The following is a 14,578-nucleotide window of genomic DNA, read 5'->3' as shown; positions in this document are numbered from 1 at the left end:
AACACAAAAGGAAAAAGGATTGGGAAGGGAGGAGGAAATGCCACTCCTCCCAATTCAGGCACCTGAATTTCATTCAGCTGCTCCTTCTTTAGCCACTGGATTGGGCCACGTTGACCTCTATCTCCTCCTCCCTCCCAGCCCCTTTTCCTTTTGTGTTGTGTCTCTGAGATTGTGAAACTGAAGTTGAAGGCTGCCTTCTGATCTTTGTAAGCCTCTCTGGGAACCGTTTTTTGACCAAATAGCAGCATAAAAATGCCAATAATAATGAAGATGATAATCTAACCTTTTGCTATGATGTTATTCCTGGTTTATCCTGAGGTCCAAACAGAGACGTATTCTTGGCATCAAGCATGCAAAGCTTTTTCAGCTTTTTCATCCCTCTAAAATGGAGATGCAATTTGTAGGGTCGACCTGCAAATTGGATTAGAGCAGCCTGTTGGCATTTAATTGCCCTCTTCCTGAATCCCATGGATGAGCACCCCCCACCCTCCACAATTTACTCCTCTTTTAACACGACCATTTCTTGAATTTCCCAGAATATAAATCTAATTAGATTACAGGAGGTGGGGAGGTCTCCTTGGAGGAGAAGGGCAGTTCACTGGCTTCTGGGCCATCTGTCAAGAGGGGAGGGTTGCTTGCCATCCTCATTCGGGAGTTTTCTAAGCCCCCCCCCCGAACTCTTTTTTGCTGTTAACCCCACAATAGCCAGAGAACATTTTCTGTTCCTCCCTGCAAAATAATGCACACAAACTACGTTGTATAAATCCTGCTTTTTTTTTGTTTTCTTGGACAGTTGTACCTTGGATCTTGAACTCCTTGTGAGTCGAATGTTTTTTTTTGTTTTTTTTTAAATAAATTTTTATTAAGGTTTTACAAAAGAAAAAAGTAAAAATTTACAGAATAAAAAAGAAACCACAGATAAAAATAGACAATACAAGAAAGAAAACACAAAAAATACACAAAAGACATCTAATTAAGAAAAAAAAAAGTTAAAAAGCTAGACAAATCCATTTTTCTCAATATCCTCAAGTTCATATGCTTGTATCCTTGACCTCCTCACACCTCCCCCCTTTTGTGTTCCCATTTACATACTTGATTCAGCAAATTCTTACCCTTTTTTGCAATATCTTAACTTTGTGTCATAACATATTATACCTTAATATTTTCAACCATTTATCAATACATTTTTTTACATAATCTTATTAACTTTTGTCACTAGTTACCACTTATTACCAATCCAGGCATAGTTTTAACATTCATTAATTTTACAGTATTTCCGAAGATAGTCTTTAAATTTCTTCCAGTCTTCTTCCACCAACTCTTCTCCCAGGTCTCGGATTCTGCCAGTCATTTCCGCCAATTCCATATAGTCCATCAGCTTCATCTGCCACTCTTCCAGGGTGGGTAAATCTTGTGTCTTCCAATACTTTGCGATAAGAATTCTTGCTGCTGTTGTTGCATACATAAAGAAAGTTCTATCCTTCTTTGACACCAATTGGCCGACCATGCCAATTGGTGTCAAAGAAGGATAGAACTTTCTTTATGTATGCAACAACAGCAGCAAGAATTCTTATCGCAAAGTAAGTCGAATGTTTTGGCTCCTGAATGCCGCAAACCCGGAAGTGAGTGTTCCGGTTCGCAAACATTCTTTGGAACCTGAACGTCTGACACGGCTTGCACAGCTTCTGATTGGCTGCAGGAGCTTCATGCAGCCAATCGGAAGCCGCACCTTGGTTTCTGAATGTTTTGGAAGTCGAATGGACTTCCAGAACGGATTCCGTTCGTCTTCCGAGGCGCCACTGTATAATCATTCCAAGAATCCCACAGTGAACCTGCATGTCTGAATCCAGTCCCTGGAGACCTGCCAGAGTTCTGTATTTTGTACAACCACTGTGACTTGCAACAGAATGCTGTAGCATGTAGTAGTCGTGCTTATGGTCCCAGCGAGCCCGCCAAACCCCTTTTCAAGACACTCCATTCCGTTGCCCAGTTTTCTGGTCATTTCCCCTTCCAACTGCCAGACAGCACCCTGCGATGGACTGAGCATTCTCACTCTGTTCCTACTCCTATAAATGATTTTGTACTTCTGCAAATCCATAGTGCCCAACTGTCCCATTTTTACTGGGACATTACAGAATTACAGAAGCCATCTTGGCTTCTGATTCCATCCTGGGATGTCCCAGGATTTCAGACAAGGAGGACCAAAAGAGTGCAGAACCTAAATAAGCTCATTAGCAGGACTAACGTAAAAGTAGCATTTAAACAGATCATTATGGGAAACTAAATAATAACTCAAAGATGGAGTAATGTGGAAAATGCAGTATGAAAATTAAAATTTAAGAGAAACCACAAAAGGAGGGGGGAGGGAAGTCGAATATATGTGTACAGTGGTACCTCGGTTCTCGAACGAAATCTTTTCTGGAAGCCTGTTTGGCTTCTGAAATGTTCAAAAACCAAGGTGCGGCTTCCCATTGGTTGCAAGAGCTTCTTGCACTCAGCGGAAGGCACGTCACACGTTCTGGTTCCGAAAAACGTTCAAAAACGGAAGCATTTACTTCTGGGTTTTCAGCATTGGGAACTGAAACATACGACAACGGGGGTGTTCGGGAACTGAGGTTCCACTGTATTAGAAATGTATGCGATTTGTGTTTTTGTTATTTGCATGTTTGTAATTTTTTTTAAAAAAACCCGGAAAATAAAATTTATAAAACAAAAACAAAAGTGCAGAACCAAAATACATGTGAGGAGGGCTGCAGTGTTAAACATCAGGAAGTTGCAGCCCTCCTGGTGTGGGTGAATGATGCGATCTACCAAATGGTGATAGCAGTGGGATGGGGTGGGTTCGTAAGCTGGCAAGCGGCGGTGGGATGTTGGGAGAGGAATGCTGAGGTCTGACAAGTAGTGGTGGTGGCAGGATGGGGGATGTGAGCTGACAAGCAGCGGCAGTGGGGCAGGGGTGGGAAATATTCTGATTTGTTCGGGAGAAATGCTGGAGCGTTCACAAACCTTGAGCCCCCACCACGTGGTTGGGGGTGCTGTTTTGGTTTTGGGGGAAGGGCCGTGCTCAGTGCTTTGCATGCAAAAAAAGTTCACAGGTTCAATACCTGACATCTACAGATAGGACTGGCAATGTCTCCTGGAGAGCAGCTCCCAGCCAGTGTTGGCAATGTTTCGCTAGTCAAATCAATGCTTCGACTTGGTGTAAGGTATAAAGGTAAAGGGACCCCTGACCGTTAGGTCCAGTTGTGACCGACTCTGGGGTTGCAGCGCTCATCTCGCTTTATTGGCCGAGGGAGCCGGCGTACAGCTTCCGGGTCATGTGGCCAGCATGGCTAAGCCGCTTCTGGCGAACCAGAGCAGCGCACGGAAACGCCGTTTACCTTCCCGCTGGAGTGGTACCTATTTATCTACTTGCACTTTGATGTGCTTTCGAACTGCTAGGTGGGCAGGAGCTGGAACCGAGCAACGGGAGCTCACCCCATCGCGGGGATTCGAACTGCCAACCTTCTGATCGGCAAGCCCTAGGCTCTGTGGTTTAACCCACAGCGCCACCCGCATCCCATTGGTGTAAGGTAGATTCCAATACATTTGTGAAAGGACCATAGCTCCATGCTAAGATGGTCTGCTTTGCATGCAAAAGGTCTCAGGTTCAATCCTGGGTATCTTTAGGTAGGGCTGGGATTTAATCCCTGTCTGAAATCCTGGAGAGCTACTGCCAGTCAGTTTGACAGTACTGAACTAGATGAAGCAATGCTCTGACTTAGTATAAGGCAGCTTCCTATCTTCTTGGTGAAGGATCCGCTCTTAGAGAACAGAGTTTGCTGTTATACTGGATTTTAAAAGTCTTTGGCTTTTTGCCGCCTAGGCATTTTTGTCCTTCGTTCGAATCATCCCAAGGGCTTTGATAGGTACCTAAGGGCTATGGCCACAGGTTCATGGCACAAATCTGCATAAAATGTATTTATTTAATTTGTGTGTGTCTAGATCCTCCTGGGAAATTAAGATGATGTGTGGCTGGGATCTCACCCGGACATCTGTCTCCCCATAAATATCTCTTGGATAAATCTCTGTCATTGGAGGACCAAGTGGCCTCTGTGACTAGGGGTGTCTTATATACCAGCTCCACGAAGTATGTCAGCTGTGGCTAAATCTGAATCAGGAGAGCTTGGCCACTGAAGTCCACATATTGGTAGCTGTGCTCATATGCTGTTGGTGGACAGTGTCTGATGTAAAAGCTATCTTCCAGTAGAGCCTATTTCTGTTGAGGATCGGCAAATCTGTTTTGCTTTTTCTGTTTCCCATTTTTCCAGCCTTTTAAGCTCAATTCTCCTCTTCTTTACTCTGGCTTTTTGACACTTCAGATGTTTTAGAACCCACCTTATTTCTGTGACTGTAAGTTGTTTTAAGATGTTTTTAACATTGTTGTTTAATTGTTGTAACATGACCTGGGACCTTAGGTTGAAGAGTGGGTAATACTGTTGCAACTTCAGCAATATTGTTCTTGTTGTTGTTGGGTGGATAATGTTGTTGTTGTTCTACATTGCTTTACGGATTTAATTATCTTTTTAAGTCATTTTGAAAACTCACCAGCGTTTTAGTGCAAATTTCTACTTATATACACATTTGTGTGCAGGTCTGCCTTATACACACATTTTTCGCAAAGTGGTTTTCCATGATAGTATGGATTTTTGAATGCAGCTATTACTAATACAGACATTTTTATGCACACTCCCCCCTCCCCCCCCCAATATATGCCTTTTTGTACAAATTACCTGGCTGGAGAACTGCTTTGCCGTGTCGGCTTTCAAAAGGTGGTTGTGTTTCAGCACAGGTGGTGTTACTGGAAGCAGCAGTTACGTGGGTTTGCCATTCAATATGATCTGAGCTGAATGCCTTCCTCACCCCCAGCTTCTGCCCATGGAAACCGAGGGACGCCGAGGTGCTGCCATCTTGTCCTTCGCCTCAGGCGGCAAAACATCTTGAGCTGGACCTGCTCCCCTACGCATTTCTAACCGCAACCGCTTTTAAAGCAGTGTCTCTCCTTTCATTTTAAAGGCAGGCTCACTTCTGGTTCTGGAGGCACAACAACCTATAAGGCTAAGCAACCTATAAAAATAATCAAATAAGTAAAAGTTCAGTGAGTGGGCTGAAATGTCAGCTCCCTACACCTTTCCCATTGTGCTTTAAATCACCTGCCACAATGTGGCTTTTCTTCACACACTAGTTCAGGCACACGTTTTACCTCAGCTTATTATGACTTTCCACCTCACCCACCTCAAATCCGCCAAACCAGGGGCGACAGGCAGCAAGGGGGGGGGGGGAACAAGAGTTCACTACTTCAGCGGAAACGGGGCCCTCTCGTTCAGGCTTCATCTAATATGGCCCTCATGTTTGCATTTGTGGTTTCTGGTTATGAATCAGAGCAGGGTAGAGGAAGCCGGGAGAGAGAAAGAGGGGGAAAGAAAGAGGAGAGAGGGAGTCAGACCTCAGGCTAACTATATCCCCCCTTGGAGAGCTTTTTGAGTGAAAGAGGCTTGTTTTTTCTGGCAAAAGGCGGAGACCTTCTCAGACGGTGTCCCATTGCTATTCAGGATTTACTCAAAGAGAGCTCTGGCAGAACAAGTGGTTCTGGGGGCTTCCCTCTCCCCCTTTCCGATGACCTTTCTCCCCATATTCTTTAGTGAGAAGGAACAAAAATACCTGGGTGTCTGATAGAGAGATTCGTTTATACGGCACGTGTGCAATAATGGCAGTCTGGAGAGGAGGCAGCCAATGTTCAAAGATGGCCGCTCTTGTGTCAAGAAACATGGTGGCTGCTTTGAGAACCAGGCCTAATCCAAAATTCCTGGCCGAGAGCAGGAGTGATGAGGTTGGAAGCTTCCAGTTCCCAATTCCACCTCAGTCGCAAGCTTCAAAATGGGATGTAGTGGTTAGCGTGTCAAGCTAGGACTGAGAAGGCCCAGGTTCAAATTCCCGCTGCAGATGACTTTGCCAGTCACACTCTCTCAGCCTAACCAACCTCTCAGGGTTGTTGTGAAGGTGAGGGCCACTTGTGCTACCTTGAGTTCCTTGGACAAAAAACAGGCTATAAATGCATTTAATTAATGCCCTTCTACCTCAGCACCTTCCGTTTGTGTTGTGGGGGATAACAATACTGGCTTGCTAACCTTGCAGGGCTGTTGGAAGCTTGAGTTTGCTAATGGATGTGATGGCATGCATACCATCTGATACACAGAGAGGAAAACACAACTGTATTTCTCTCTGTTCTTGCATCAAGTAGTTCTTTCTATTTGCACCCACAGACCATGTCTGCACCATGTACTAGTAAATGCCTTTCAAAAGCCAAGGCTTCCACTGAAGAATCCTGGGAACTGTAGTTTCTTAAGGGTGCCCAGAGTCATTAGGAGCACCCTATTCCCCTCACAGAGCAATATTCCCCTGAGTTCCGTGGGAAGAGAGATTGGTTTGCTAAACCACTCTGGGAATTGTAGCTTTGTGACAGCAATAGGTGGTCTCCTAACAACTCCCAGGCACCCTTAACAAACTATAGTTCCCAAGATTCTTTGGCGGTGGGGAAAACTACCACTGTTAAAGTGCTATAACAGCACTTTAAAAGGAAGGTGCAGATGTGACCCTAAGCCTCTCAGGAAATTACTGATGGGATAAGATGCCATCTTCCCAGCCTCGCTTGTGTGTGTGTGTGTGTGTATTGCTGTGGCATAAATTTGGAGAAATTGGATTATTTGGATTATTGGGGGATTAGCCAATCAAAGTGATAAGAGACTATCTCGCTGCTTCTGACAATGCGATCCTGCCAGCAGGCGGGAGAACAGAGAGCTGGGTTTCCGCCAAGCCTTTGTTGGAGAATCCGTGAGAGGAATTAATAGTCTTCAGACTAAGGGCAGCAAACGAGCGCTGGAATCCGTTCTGCCATTCACAAAGGAACATGAGAGGCTGCTATATGCCAAGCCACATCCTTGAGCTATCTAGTTTAGTATTGTCTACACTAGGGATAGCCGGTGTGGTGCACGTTCAGGTGCTGATGTTTGGCCTTTCTGGCAGGGGCTGATGGAAGTTGTATCTGGAGAAGCACCATATTGTTGTCTACCTTTGGGCTACACTGACTGGCATAGGCTTTCTAGAGGTTTCAGACAGAACATTCCCGGCCCTACCTGGAGATGCCAGAGATTGAACATGGGACCTTCTGCATGCAAAGCCAATGCTCTGCCACTGAGCTCCAGCCCTTCTACACCCAGGACGCTTGCCTTATACTGAGCCAGACCCACTGGTCCACCAAGCTCAATATAGTCAACACTGACTGGCAGAAGCTCCCTTGAGTGTCAGGAGCGAACGGGACAGCAGGGAGGCTGGCACGGTGCAAATGCATAGACAGAGCCACTCAGGTGTTCCTGCCAGTGCATTTGCACTGCGGCACACCAACCTCCCCACTGGGTCATCAATGCTCCTCCCTTTGCCAGGATGCACTCAACTGCCAGGAGGTCAGGTGAGTGCTGCTGCTGCCCCACCACCTGCTTTTGCTAGACTCAGCCATTCTGTTCAGCTCCCTGAACTGTTTCCACTCCTGCTGCTTCTCTTTCAGAACGGCAAATTTGAGAAATGTTCCTGAGCCTGCTTTCCCCCCTTCTTCCTCCCTACCCCATTTTCCTTGTGTGTCGTGTTCTTTTACAACGCTTGAGAAGAGGGACTGCCATAGTCCGCCACACCAAACTTGGCCCCTTCCACTGCTGCTTCTAGGGGTGCATGTGTCCAGTTTGCCATCTCCTCTGCAGATTCAGGAGCCACAAGGCTTGGTGAGATAGTCCAATGTGCGGAAATATTGCACAGTGGGGGGATTTGTTGGAGGCCCGTTGCAGAAAACACAGCTGTCAGTGTTGAAGCTTGACAATTGAGTTCCTGTAGCAGAGGCCAGACGAGAAAGGGAGAATATTATCTGCTGCTGGGCCTTGAAAATGCTCCAGTGTTCATCGGAAACAAAGGGAAAAAGTCATTAGCATCCAATTCTCTCTCTTGTCTTCTTTTTAAAAATAAAAAATATATAGTCAAGAGGGATGAGTAGCTATCAGTTGCAAAATACATGCTCTGTGCAGATTGATGGGCTTGTCTGTAGTCAATTGTTGTGGACTTGAAGGGGAAAACAAGCGACGGAGTGTGCAGCTTTATGATGTCCATGGCTGGTGCCCATCTCTGCCAAGTAGAAACACCTGCAAGATGGAGCTGGGATGGCTGGATTGGGAAGGGTTAAAGCGCTTCCGCCAGCATCTTCCCTGGCTTTCACGCTTCCGAGTCCCCCGGCAGACAGTGCCAGCTGCCAGCTCAGTTTATGAATGAGGCCGGAGCGCAGTTACACAGAGTTGCAAAAAAAGAAGGAAGTTGAAATGAAAGACTCTGTCATTGCAGCTGTCGAAATCAATGGCAGGGCTCCCTCCCTCCCCCCTCCCCACCGTCCCTGCGTCCAGCCTGCTGCGAAAATAAAAAGGATGCAGGATCCAGGCCAGGAAAGAGCTGGCAGAAATGTTTGCCACCGAAGCGAATGCCAGCTACAAATAGCCTCGGATGAGAGACGGAAAGGGCAAATTATTTCTAGAGAGCAGAAGGGCTCTTACGGCCCTCTGTTGTCTAACTTGGTTCGCCCTCAGTATTTAGTCACTTAAATTTTGGGAGAAAAGTGAGCAGTTAGAACCCCATCATTACTGCAATAGTATTTTTTGGGTTTATTTTGCGGCTATAACAAAAGGAAATTTTTAGTTTGCGTTTAAAATTTTAAAAAATAACCCATCAACCCTCACTTAAACGTCTTAATGCTAGCAATTGCTGTGTCCAAATAGATAACCCAAGCACAATCGACGGTGGTAAGATAGATGTAGAAAGGGGATTATGTTTATTAGTGGTGTGGTATAATGGTTAGAGTGCTGGACCTGGGAGGCCAGGTTCAAATCTCCATGCAGTGAAGGTCTGTGGGTGACCTTGGGCCGGACAGTGGCTCTCAGCCCAGCTTACCTCACAGGGTTGTTGTGGGGATTTATTCAGGAGGGAAAGAACCAAGGATGCCACCTTTAGCTCCTTGAAGAAAGTGGTGAGATATAAATGCAACAAACAAAACAACATAACATAACAACATAACATAACAACATAACATAACATAACATAACATAACATAACATAACATAACATAAAACGGCTCCTTACTGGCAATGGGGTATATATTTGAAGCTCAGATGTAGTGGAAATTCATTCCTCAAAAGCTCCTCATGTTTCCCTAGCCTAGAGGAAGGCTACACTCCATTCCTGTGGAGCATTTTTGCCTTCCCATGGGTCTCGGCTTAACCCTGCTATGCAGCAGTCCTGGAAAGGGAAGGAAGCTTCCGGAAGGCTGCTGGCTCTGTGTAAACAGCTACAGTACTATAGAGGGGCGGGATACAGGGAATACTTTAGGAATCGCTTTACAGAGCAAATTTGCCCAATATAATGCACTTTAATATGCCATTTGCATCAATACATGTGCTTACATGAACACTCTAGTCACTTAGAGCATTTGTACCCTGCTCTTCAGCCAGCAAAAGCTCCCAGGGTGGCTTAACACACAAATGAATTAGAAGAAGACGGTCCCTGCCTGCAGGTTTGCAGTCTAAAGAACACGACACACAAGGGGAAAGGGACAGGGAGGGAGGAGGAAAAAAGCAGCATCAGCAGCAAAGTCAGGCACAAATGCCTGTAGTTCTTATGATGATCATCTGGCATAGAGACAACTCAGGGGCAGGAGGCGCCCAACGGAGCTGGTCTTTAGACCAAGCTGATGGAATGAGCCCTGCTTCCCACTAACAGCTCCTACTTGTTGAGAATGCATTTACTCCGGTTATATGCATCTTTGTACAACATTACTTGGCTTGAGAACTGCATTGCAAAAGTCAGAGAAGCGCAGATTTCAAAGGATGGCTGTGTTTCGGTTTGCATATCGCTTCAGAAAGTGGGAATAAAGGCAACTCATGCCTTTAAATGTGAGCTGAATCGAATTTCTCCACCATCCTGACCCTGGAGTTTGTGCCGCCCATGTATAGGAGCAGTTACATTAATAGGCTGGCAGGGATGCTGCCCGTCAGTGCAGACAGTGTGGAGCTAGATGGACCAGGTGGTCTGCTTCTTTTGTTCCCTAAGTCCTTTTGTCAGAACGGAATCTTCAGCCAATCAGTTAAGAAGGAATAACTAATGCACAGTAGGATCATATTTTTAATGGTGTCTGTTATGCGCAGCGCCATAGGGAGGGCTTTCTGGAAGGGACATTTAGATCCGCCCCCTCTGCAAACTCCTCTGCATTTTCTCCCCTTAAACCTTTGCAATCATGTTGTGCCCTAACAGCACATTCTGAACAACTTCAGGCCTTCTGAAAATGCATGGGTTTTTCCCCAAGCCACTCTACTCTTAGCTGTCCCCACGTGGAGAGCTGAAAATTCTGCCCAGTCTTGCAGGATTATGGTAAAGGTGCACCAGGAAAACGTGCTCAGCAAGTTCAGAATGGTCATGAGGCATGGAAGCCAGTCTGATTTTCTAAATATGGAAAGAGACTTTGTATATAGGCTTTTTGGAGAGTGTGTATTTGATTTTCATGCCAGAACCAGAATTCTCTCAGAAAGATATTTCAGTGAGGGCAAACGTGTCACTTATGAGACATTCAGTTTAAATATTTTTCTCGGTTTGACTTCAATTTTTTAAATCCCTGTTATTTTCTTCCCAAAGCCAGCCAGACCCCATTTCTCAAATACAACATTGTTTTGGAAGCAATCTTGGAATCTGCTTCATATAATCAACTTCACTCATGAGAAACGCATCCAACTCCAATGAACACCAAGCATTAGTCTGATCCATTTCTGAGACCTTTTGTCTAGAGAGAGAGAGAGAAATCTGGGTTGTGGCTCTGTGTATCTTGGCATGAGAAAGTAACCCATAATTAGTTGGCCTGTTGTGTCTTAAGGAACTGAAGAGACACTCCAGGTCTGTTGATTTCAGAAACAGCTGATAGAAGATAACGGGCCTTAGCAATTAGCAGATTTGAGACATGAAAGTTATTAGGAGGAAGAGCTGAGCCCTGGATGGAATAAACAAGAGTGCCTTTAAGCATGTCCTGAGTGCCTTTCCCTCCACAACAAGTACTATGCAACTGGGGCAGCAAGTCAGTGATTTGATTAATTAAAGCTGTAGTCAAAGTGGAGGGGTGGGGGACCAGTGACTCTCCAAATGTTGGACTCCCAGTTCCCATCAGTCCCAGCCATCATGGCCAATGCTCAGGGATGATGGGTGTTGTAGTACAACAGCAGCTGGAGGTCAACATCAGCTGTAACTGATCATTCTCCTAGAAACCACGGTTTTAAGCTTTAGAATCAATTTTGCATGGGACATACCATGGCGGTAGTAGCAATTTTAAACGGGCAAGGACAGTTTTTTAATCCATGAGCTTTTAGGTTGTGGTGCATGCGTGTAACAGGGAATTGTCAAGATGAATGCACAAAACAAAGAGCACTCCCGACATTGGGTGCTAGGCTTTTGTATGAAATGGGACAAAAACGAAATGTCACACAGGACATCCGTACCTGGATCTCATGTTTTGAGGAATACCCCTCTTGACTGAGAGATCAGATCGCCTCCTTCTATACAAGTCTTCCTTTTTAATAAGATGCTGATTAGGGACCTTAATCTGGGAACAGGGTACCCTAATTTACAAATAACTTTCTTCTATTTGAAGGGGTAGGGACGCGGGTGACGCTGTGGGTTAAACCACAGAGCCTAGGACTTGCCGATCAGAAGGTTGGTGGTTCAAATCCCCGTGACAGGGTGAGCTCCCGTTGCTCGGTCCCTGCTCCTGCCAACCTAGCAGTTCAAAAGCACGTCATGTGCAAGTAGATAAATAGGGACCGCTCTGGCGGGAAGGTAAACGGCATTTCCGTGTGCTGTTCTGGTTCGCCAGAAGCGGCTTAGTCTTGCTGGCCACATGACCCAGAAGCTGTCTGCGGACAAACACCGGCTCCCTCGGCCTATAGAGCGAGATGAGCGCGCAACCCCAGAGTCGGTCACGACTGGACCTAATGGTCAGGGTTCCCTTTACCTTTGCCTTTATTTGAAGGGGTATCTGGTCCAAGTCCTGCTGAAAGATTTTTTTTTTTAAACTTGGAGAAGGGAGAATAAGAGAGGGACTTAGAAGCTGTTCGTCTTCAATTGGCACCTGAAAAGGAGGCTGAGCAGGCACAGAGATCACCTGTCTTCCCCAATACACGGAGACGTTTTGCACTTCTATTCTAATTATTATTTATTGTACTGTATTGATTTGTCCTGCATGAGTTCTTCTAGCTGTCCTGAATCTTCCAGCTTCCAGCTTTGTTGAATGCCCAAAAGTTCTAGTGCTTTGGGAGAGGGAAGAAAGCTTTGCCTGTATCCAATCTCTCCATGCAACTCGTAATTTTACAAACTTCCGTTTTGGGGATTTGTACTCTTGTGGCGGGTGCTCTCGCTTGCCTTTTCTCTCAACTGAAAAGCATCGGCACTCACCTTTGAACGTCGGAAATAGCGGGAATGATATGTAAGGAATGGAGCTGCGGTGGGAAGGAGGGTCATGAGCGGAAGGGCGGAGCAGCATGTGTTTGGATGCTCTCCATCACCACCGGTCCCCGAGAGAGGACATGTGGTCTTCAGGAAGCATTCGAGAAAGAAATCTAGACTAGACAGGCAAAAGTTCAAGAGGCCTGGCAGAGCGCCCAGCAAGCAAGGCTCACAAATGCACACTGCCAGGCTGAGGCGTTTGTTGAAGCGAATGGCAAAGTCAACAACACCCAAATCCAGAAGTTGCCCAGATGCTCGGCTGGTGTCGGGAGGAGGCGAAAGGAAAGGGTTTCTTTGCACCGTGCCTAATCTAAATGTATGTAATTTGCTGCTGCAAACCGTGGCGGCGGCTGCTTCTTCAGATGGCTCATTTTAAAAGAATGAGACTAATTATGGGTGAGTCATATGCACACCATATGTTTAAAGCACATGGCTTTTTCCTAAGAATCCTGGGAAGTACAGTTTGTGAACAGTGCTGCGGGGGAAAACTACAGTTCCCAGGATTCTTTGGGGGAAGGGGGAGAAGTTAGGCAGTTCATATGGTCTTTAAATGTATGGTATGGATGTGACCCAAATCTATCACCATATATGCTAACAGTGAGCTCAGTAAGGAATCGCCTTCTCCGTGGATTTGTCGATAATCCCATTTGCAACCCTTCCATGAAGAGTTGGGAAGGTTTGGTAGAAGGGCCAGAGGCTATTGCTCTGCATGCAGAAGGCTCCAGGTTCGGTCCCTAGTGGCATCTCCAGGTAGATCTGGGAGAGACTCTCTGCCCGAAACCCTGGAGACCTGCTGGCAGTCAGTGTAGTCAGTACAGTGGTACCTTGGGTTAAGTACTTAATTCATTGCAGAGGTCCGTTCTTAACCTGAAACTGTTCGTAACCTGAAGCACCACTTTAGCTAATGGGGCCTCCTGCTGTGCTGCGCCGCCGGAGCATGATTTCTGTTCTCATCCTGAAGCAAAGTTCTTAACCTGAGGTACTATTTCTGGGTTAGCAGAGTCTGTAACCTGAAGCGTATGTAACCCGAGGTACCACTGTACTGTACTGAGCAAGATGGACTGACGATCCAACTCTGTATAAGACAGGTTCCTATGAATCCTATGAAAGGCATGATGAATAAGAACATCAGAATCATAGCATTGTAGAATTGGAAGGGACCCACAAGGGTCATCTAGTCCAACCCTGTGCTATGCAGAAATCACAACTAGGAGCCTTGCAGGATCAGGTAAAAATACTTTTTTTTTGCCTAGGCTTTCTCTAACCCATAAGATCGGACCTAGTTTTATTGGTTTGACTTCTCCAGGTACCCACTGGATTTGTTTTTATGTTGCTGTTTTAGGCTTTGCTTTTGTTTGAATGCTACCATGTGCGCACTGCTTAGAGATTTATTTCTTTTGTTTAAATGCCTTTAAACAAACAAGGAAGGCCCATCTCGTCCAACGTCCTGTCCTCTACACGTCCCAGCCGGATGCCTACAGGAAACCTGCCATCAGTCTCATTGCAGTGAATCCAGCATAAAAAAGCAAAACCCGTGATAATTGACGACAGTTGCCCTCTGTGTCACATGAAGATGATTTGAGCAGCCCAACTGCATGTCCCCTTTATCTCCCAACAGGTTCACTTTCTGCAGCTTAGCCGGTGCTGTCAGAAGCCATCGGTGTCAGCCCTGGGGGAGGGGGGGAGTGTGTCGCAACAGGAAGGCCATAGGTGAGGTGAGGCACAGGAAGATGGTGGCAGAATGCACCCAGCTGCAATGCTCGGAATGAATTCATTTTGTTTAATGCTAGCATTGCCAGACCTGCAGATCTGATGCGAAAACACCAAGTTTGCCTGACCCCCTCCGAGTGGCAGATGGAGAGTTTGGATTCCCAGGTGGGTGAGAGGGCTTTTACTAGTACCAATAATAAATTTTTTTAATTAAAATACTGTGTGTGTGTGTGTGTGTGTGTGTGTGTGTGTGTATGTATAC

The 14,578-nt window shown here is 45.9% G+C and overlaps 2 protein-coding genes across 4 annotated transcripts in view; one reads left to right on the top strand and one right to left on the bottom strand.

The window, feature by feature from the left end:
• Nucleotides 1–6,509, bottom strand: part of PUSL1 (pseudouridine synthase like 1) — a 102,710-nt gene extending 96,201 nt beyond the window's left edge. The window contains exon 1 of the transcript XR_014551657.1: nt 4,773–6,509. The gene's annotated coding sequence lies outside the window, so the exon portion shown is untranslated. The remainder of the gene's footprint in view (nt 1–4,772) is intronic.
• The window catches only part of ACAP3 (ArfGAP with coiled-coil, ankyrin repeat and PH domains 3), a 160,903-nt gene that overhangs the window by 32,001 nt on the left and 114,324 nt on the right, over nt 1–14,578 (top strand). The gene's annotated exons all lie outside the window — the stretch shown is intronic.

The sequence above is a fragment of the Podarcis filfolensis genome (assembly GCF_964270895.1).
Source record: "Podarcis filfolensis genome assembly, chromosome: 8".
Taxonomy (NCBI): domain Eukaryota; kingdom Metazoa; phylum Chordata; class Lepidosauria; order Squamata; family Lacertidae; genus Podarcis; species Podarcis filfolensis.
The sequence above is the reverse complement of the archived record's forward strand: the minus strand, read 5'-3'. Positions and strand labels throughout refer to the sequence as shown.